We start from the raw sequence: 8370 nt of genomic DNA on the forward strand, positions 1-8370 counted from the left end.
TTAATTGATTTTGGAAAATTAATTAGTCCAGATGGGAAATTTTTAATGGTTTTCCTAATTAAGACAAATTAGGCAATTTTCTTAAAACGGTTTTTAGATATTAAAACCTTAAGAAAAATAAAAGGAAAATTTAAGAGTTTATTTTCTTTAAAAATAATTAAGGAATTTATTAGTATTTTCTAGATATAATACCGGCTAAAATCTTACATATTTTAACCGACTAGTCGAAAGTGCGGGTTAATACCGATATCTTGAAAGAATAAGATTTTTAGCGGATTATGGGAAAATACCATTGTGATACCCGAGCCTAGGTATCGAGACCTTAGGATAGGCCTCCTCGAGACTTGGGGTTTAGTCTCGAATATTTTGTATGACTTTCCTTAATAGGTTTAAAACCAAATAAGGATTATAAATCCTTACAAATGACTTTTATTAAAATGACCAAACTGCCCAAAATAATAATAATGAATTATGAGTGCCATAATTAATCCGAGTATACTGTATTGATAACTACAGTATTGGCTAAGCGTAACTGGACTGAACGTTGGAGGGTGAAAACCTGCTGAGCACTAAGGACTCCAAGTAAGTCAACTTATATTGTATGGCTGCAACATGAAATGATTATTGTCTTGTATGTTAGTATAGGGATACATGCACATATATAGGCTGTCATAGAAAGTTGCTTAGAGACGTTAGTCTAGTGAGTGCTGATTTAGAAAATATGAATGGTAGATGTCCGTCATATCCTAGACGGTTGATCCCTGTCACACTGCTTGATTTTATTTATGTCCGGTTCATTACCGCGACGAGTGGCCATGAGATGAGGATAAGCTGGTTAAACCTAGGGGCGCCAAGATAAATGGGACCTAGGGGCCCTCATGCTTACTTAATCATTGGACGGTTAGAATCCGAGCAAGTGCTCTGATAAGTTATTCCCAGATAGCAGCCGTGAATATTGGCCATTCAGTGAGAGTGCCTAGAGATACTAGGGGTTGCCAAGATTGAGTGAGGCTGAACACCCTAGGGGCAACTGCTCACCAGCACCACTGATTAACATAGAAGTCTCCGTAAAATCGTGTAAATTGGATTACACTCTTGAATAAGTAGTGATGCCCTAGGTAACACGATAGTTACCCTTGATGAGAATATTTATTGGCTAGATCTTAGTGTGGAGACTCGGCTCTCTTTTACAGATTAGCAATTATGTTGGAGGGCGCGTTACGTCTGAATTGTTGGAAATTGTCAAGCGTTGGTCTCGAATTATATGGTGATATAATATATCTGCTTGCTCTGGGATTTTCTGAGTGCAGGGATATAATTGTTGATAAGATATAGTTGTGATATAATATATCTTCTTGCTCTAGGATTTTTTGAGTGCAGGGATATAATTGTTGATAAGATATAGTTGTGATATAATATATCTGCCTGTTCTGGGATTTTCTGAGTGCAGGGATATAATTGTTGATAAGATATAGTTGTGATATAATATATCTGCTTGCTCTGGGATTTTCTGAGTGCAGGGATATAATTGTTGATAAGATATAGTTGTGATATAATATATCTGCCTGTTCTGGGATTTTTCTGAGTGCAGGATTTTTATCTAGTTATGAATTAATTTATCCTTGGTTATCAGGCATGACCATAAGTTTGCCAGGACGCTTTAGCATTCTTGAAATTGATTGTGTAGGGTCCGGATGGGTCCGGAACCCTAATTCTCTACATGCTTTGTTTGAAAGTTGATCTTACTAAGCGTTTTCGCTTACCTAGTTGTTTCATGTTGTAGGTAAGGGCAAGGGCAAGGGCAAGGCAGAGCAGTGAGCGCTGGAGTCTTCCTTGCAAATGTACATGTGGAACGACCTTTTGGGAAGCCGTTTGATTTTTGGAAATGTTGTGTAATTTTCCTAAACTAGGCTCACTCTACTCTTTATAAAACATGTTTGTAACTAAATGTTAAGTATGGCCATACGACTTTTTTAAAAGTTTTTTTTCTATGGGTTTTTGAGACATTTTGTTAAATGAAAACATTTATATTTCCGCATTATCGAGTCTTGAAAATCCGGGTCGTTACACTTCCTACCATACAACATCTCATAAGGTGCAACTCCAATGGTAGACTAATAACTGTTGTTGTAGGAGAACTCTATCAAAGGTAGATACTTACTCCAAGATCCACCAAAGTCTAGCACACATGCCTGCAGCATGTCTTCCAATATCTGGATCATCCTCTCAGATTGCCCATCTGTCTGAGGATGATAAGTAGTACTGAACTTCAATTGTGTCCCCATGGCCTTCTCTAAACTCCCCCAGAACTTGGAAGTAAAAGCAGGGTCATGATCTGACACGATCGACCTAGGCGCTCCATGGAGGCGCACGATCTCTCTCACATAGTGATATGCATACTAGTCAACTGTATAATTAGTTCTCACTGGCAAGAAGTGAGCTGACTTGGTGTAGCGATCCACTATCACCCAAATAGAATCATGCTGACCAACAATCCTGGGTAAGCCCACCACGAAATCCATCGTGATGTCCTCCCACTTCCACTCTGGGATATCCAAAGGCTGCAATAACCCTGCCCGCCTCTGATGCTCAGCCTTGACCTGTTGACATGTCAAGCACTTAGCCACATACTCAACTACATCCCTCTTCATCCCCGGCCACCAATACAACGATCTCACATCCTGATACATCTTTGTGGTTCCTGGATGCAAAGAGTAAGGTGTAGTATGAGATTCATCCAGAATCTCTCGCCTCAAAGAAGTGTCTAACGGAACACATATCTGCCCCTTGTATCTCAACAAGCCTATCTTAGACACTGTATAATCTCTGGATGCTCCAGCCAAAACATCCTCTCTGATCTTGATCAGCTGTGGATCACTCAACTGACCCTCCTTAATTCTCTCCAACAGTGTAGACTATAGCGTAATATTAGCCAACTGGCCCACCAGCAACTCTATACCAGCTCTGGTCATATCATCTGCTAACTCTCTAGCTATCAGCCTCATTCCATAAACTGTCCCGGACCCTTCCGGCTTAAAGCATCAGCTACCACGTTGGCTTTTCCTGGATGATACAGAATCTCACAGTCATAATCTTTTACTAACTCCAGCCAACGCTTTTGTCTCATATTTAAATTCTTCTGGGTGAAGAAGTATTTTAGGCTCTTGTGGTCTGTATAGATCTCACACTTCCCTCCATAAAGATAATGCCTCCATATCTTTAAAGCAAAGACCATAGCCGCCAACTCCAGATCATGAGTGGGATATCTCTTTTCATACTCCTTCAGCTGACGAGAAGCATAAGCAATTACCTTCTCTAACTGCATCAGAACACAGCCCAAACCCTGATGAGAAGCATCACAATAAATCACAAATTTCTCCTGATCTGTCAGAAGACTCAGAATCGGAGCTGTAATCAATCTCTGCTTCAGTTCCTGGAAGTTGTTCTCACATTTATCTGACCACACAAATTTCTGACTCTTGCATGTCAGCTCAGTCAATGCTGTAGCAATCTTTGAGAACCCTTCCACGAAACGCCTATAATAACCTACCAATCCAAGGAAACTTCTAACCTCAGAAGCATTCTTTGGCCTTGGCCAATCTCTGACCGCTTCAATCTTTGCTGGATCTACCTTAATCCCCTCCTTTCTGACAATGTGCCCAAGAAAGGATACCTGAGATAACCAGAACTCACACTTCTTGAACTTTGCAAACAGTCTGTGTTCCCTTAGTCTCTGTAGAACCAACCTCAAATGTTTTTCATGCTCTGACTCAGACTGAGAATATACCAGAATATCATCGATGAAGACGATCACAAACTGGTCCAGATAATCCTTGAACACTCGGTTCATCAGATCCATAAAAGCAGCAGGGGCATTAGTCAATCCAAATGACATAACTAAGAACTCATAATGCCCATACCTGGTACGAAAAGTAGTCTTCGGTATATCTCCTTCCTTGACCCTCAACTGATGATAACCACAACGAAGGTCGATCTTTGAGAATAGCTTCTTACCTTGCAACTGATCAAACAAATCATCTATCCTTGGTAAAGGATACTTATTCTTAATTGTCAGCTTATTCAGTTCTCTGTAATCAATACACATCCTCAAAGAACCATCCTTCTTCTTCACAAACAGAACTGGCGCACCCCAAGGTGAGAAACTAGGTCTGATAAAACCCAAATCCAACAGTTCCTGCAACTGTACTTTTAATTCTTTCAACTCAGCTAGGGCCATTCTGTAAGGTGCTCTAGACACTGGCTCCATCCCTGGTGCCAGTTCTATAACGAACTCAATTTCTCTGTGCGGTGGCAACCCTGGAAAATCTTCTGGAAACACATCCAGGAATTCACAAACAAGTCTAGTCTCTTTTGGCCTCACTGGCATGACCTGAGTGGTATCAACCACACTGGCTAAGAATCCAATGCAACCTCCTTGCAATAGATCCATGGCCCTCAATACAGAAATCATAGGTATACAAGGTCAATGCACAGTACCAACGAACACAAAATGATCCTCACCTTCAGGCTCAAAGGTGACCATCTTCCTTCTGAAATCAATGGTTGCCCCATACTTCGCCAACCAATCCATACCCAATATCATGTCGAAGTCAGTCATAACCAACTCTATCAAATCCACTGATAACTCTCTGCCCTCCACTGTCACTGTCAAAGATCTGACCCATCTCCTGGATACCACTAACTCCCCAGTGGGTAACAAAGTTCCAAACCTCACAGCATAAAAATCACAGGGTCTACACAGTCTATCAATAATACTACTAGCAACAAAAGATTGTGTAGCACCAGAATCAATCAAGACATTATAAGGGGTTCCAGCACTAAGAAGCTGACTTGTAACAACTAAGGGAGAAGCCTCAGCTTCTGCTTGAGTCAATGCAAACACTCGAGCAACAAATTGGATTCTATGAGAGATTCCATAGGATAGGGCCACAACTCTATGATGGAGCAGATCGAAACTGGTCATATGTGTGGGCCTCAACCTATGGCATGGAACACACCCTTGGTACAACTCATATTCCTGCCATGTTTTGGGTAATTTCAGTTAGCTTATACCTCAAAGGTGACACTTATGTATGGTTTCATCATCTATATCCCAATCCAGACACCATCATATGGCAGGATTTCCATACCTCCTTAAAGTTTGACTTTAGACCATGCAACGAGATATCACCATGGTTCTGAGAGTATGAGAGGGTGCTAGTGGCATGTCACCACCAACAAGGAATTTTATTGTTTTTCTAGATCTTGTGTGAGCCATAAAGGGCATAAGATTTTTTGTAATTTTGTTTCTTGAAATTTAAATTGAAAATTCTATATACAAATAAAAACAAGAGGACCCGAGCCACCAGCCATGGCACACAGCTGCCCGAGCCTCCTGCAGCCATATGCACCAGCCCTGTGGTTGCCTCACCCGCGCGCGCACCAGCCCCGTGGCTCACACGCCCAGCCGCCCATTCCGAGCCCTTGGCTCCTTATGTCGCCGGCCCTGGTGCCCAAAACCCTTAATCCTAAAGTTGTTATAAAATATATTTTATTTAATTAATTTTTAAATTATTTGAATTTAAAAGTTTAATTATCTTATTTTATTTTATTAGAAAATAAAATATCTTTTGGTTGGTTAAGATATTTTAATATCTTAAGTTTAAATAATTATTTGAATTTGATTCTTTAATTATTTAAATTCAACTAAATTAAAAAGATTTAAAAAATGGTTATTTAATTAAAAGTTAGTTTTAATTAAATAAATTAATTAGAAATTTTTTTATAATTAATAAGTTGGGCAAAACAAAGTTCCTAAAGATTAGCAAGAATGCTTAAAGGAGAGGATGAGCATTCTTGGAGAGTCTTGAAAGCTACATAGGCGTAGATTGCAATTTTACTTCTAATTTTTCCAAAGGGTGGTAAATCTCTTAAATACCCATTAGTACTCGGTTCATCATGTATTGTTTATTTATTTATTTATTGTATTTATTTAAATAAATGTTCATTGATGTTTGATTGATAGTATGATCACGCATTAGTTAATTACATACCATTCATGAAACCCCACACAGTTTCTCATTAATCGTGCATTTTTTAGAAACATGATTATCTAGGATTGTCTTATTTGTTTATATAAGTTGTTTTTGGTTAAATCAATTGCATGTAAACTACTAACTATTAAATTAGTTAAAACTTGGTACATCATACCATCATAAAGGCAATAGTTTTTTTATAGGCCTTGAAGATGACCAACTTTATGAAGAAAAAAAAGGGCGTTTTGGTAAAGTTAGATGAATGCCATGGGTAATTATTTAGATCAAATTTATTATAGAAATAGTCTCTTTTATAATTATGTTTTTTGTAATTAATTACATTCATAGGGTTATTAATAAACTAGTAATTAATTTGGAATTAATTGATTAGTTTAATAAAACACATTTAATCTAAAATAGTTAGTGGGAGAAGGTGAACATCTCAATGTGACCTATGGTCTCCATTATTAGTACAACACCGTGAGATATGAATAAGGCCTCGAGGCGACTTTGTTTCTGTCCCCCTAAGGAAGGTTTCTAGGCATCTCAATACCAAGGTTGGCTTCTTACGAAGATAGGAGGAAAAGATGTATTTTAGGCTTGACCGACCCTCAGGCGACACTCTCTAAGTTAAGTCATGAAATCTGAAATAATTGGTTACACTTACAGAGATGTAATTAAGCTTTTGCGGTGGATAATTTCTTCTTGACCAAACTAGCGATACTTTATGTTTAAAAGAGAAAATAAAGTGTTATTTTAAGTTTTTAAATTATAAAGATAAGATTGTCTTATACTATCTGAATTTAACTTGACCGACCCTAAGGCAACACTTTATTTGTTAGGTAGTTTTATCGTGAAAAGGTAAATGTTAATTTATGTGCTTTAATTGTTGCATTCATGCATCATGTTTACTTTCCAAAACATTGATATTTTTTCAAATGATAATATTATTGTGTTTTATTTTCAGTCATAAAATGTTGCCACCAAATTATTTTCGTATAACATGCTCGGTAATGCATAAAAAGATTGATGATCACACAAAGAAAGTCAAAATGACTGAAGAGGATATAGATGGAAATCAAATCTAAATCTTATGTTAATTTGTGAGAACCACAAATTTGTCCTGACTAAAGAATGTCCTGAAGAGCCCACTGCCACTGCCCCAAAGAATGTTTGGGTCAAGTATGATGTCTGGATTCAATCCAATAATAAGGCAAAGTGTTACATGCTTGTGAGCATGAATGATGTTCTGGAAACAAAGCTTGAAACCATGGAAACTGCATTTGAGATAATGGATTCTCTGCAGGCCATGTTTGGGCAGTAATTTGATAAAAAGTAGATATGAGGCTGAACCAACATGACTACTAAGATGAAGAAAGGTGTTTATGTACGTGAACATGTTTTACACATGATTAATGCGATGCATGAAATAGAAATACATGGGGCCATCGTCGATGAGCGTATACAAGTAAGCATCATACTGTAATTGCTCACTCCTGCCTTTTCTACGTTCACCACCAACTATATTATGACTAAGTTGGAATTCAACATGACCCAGTTGTTGAATGAACTACAGACATTTGAGTCTCTTAACAAATCCATTACTAAAGAGACTAAAGCAAATGTGGTAGAGGAGAAATCTTCAAACTCTGAGGAGAAATCCAAGAAGAGAAAGAAGAACAATAATAAGGACAAGGGAAAGGGCAAAAAGTCCAATAAAGGCAAGAAGGCACCAAAATCCAAGGAGAACAAATTTAACAACAACTCCAAGAAGAAAGAACCAAAAGGAAAATGTTTCCACTGTGGAGTTAAAGGTCACTGGAAGAGAAACTGGAAGAAGTATCTCTCTGAGCTGAAAAATACTTGTACTTGAAGCTTGTGTGGTGGAAGACGATATGTCATCCTGGGTTTTAGATTCAGGAGCCACTAACCATGTTTTTTCTTCCATGCAGATACTTGAGTCGTCAAGGGAGCTGGCTGATGGCGAGGAGACCATGCGAGTTGGAAGTGGAGCGCTCATTTCAGCAAGAGCAAAGGGAATAGTCTATTTAATTTATGGGAACAATTATTTGGTTTTGAACAATGTTTATTTTATTCTTGGATTTTCTAGAAACTTAGTTTCTTTATCTATGTTGCATGAACATTTTTTTTATATTTTTTTAGTAATAATGTGATTGTTATTTCAAAGAATGGTTTCAAAATATATCAAGTAAAACATAATAACGGACTGTATATGCTCAAACCAAGTGAACAGACGCTCAATAATTCAGAATTATTGAAAGTAGCGAAAATGCAAGGTAACAAAAAGACAAAAAGTTTCATACGAGGATGACAC

Source organism: Humulus lupulus, chromosome 7, assembly GCF_963169125.1.
Source record: "Humulus lupulus chromosome 7, drHumLupu1.1, whole genome shotgun sequence".
Classification (NCBI taxonomy): Eukaryota; Viridiplantae; Streptophyta; class Magnoliopsida; order Rosales; family Cannabaceae; genus Humulus; species Humulus lupulus.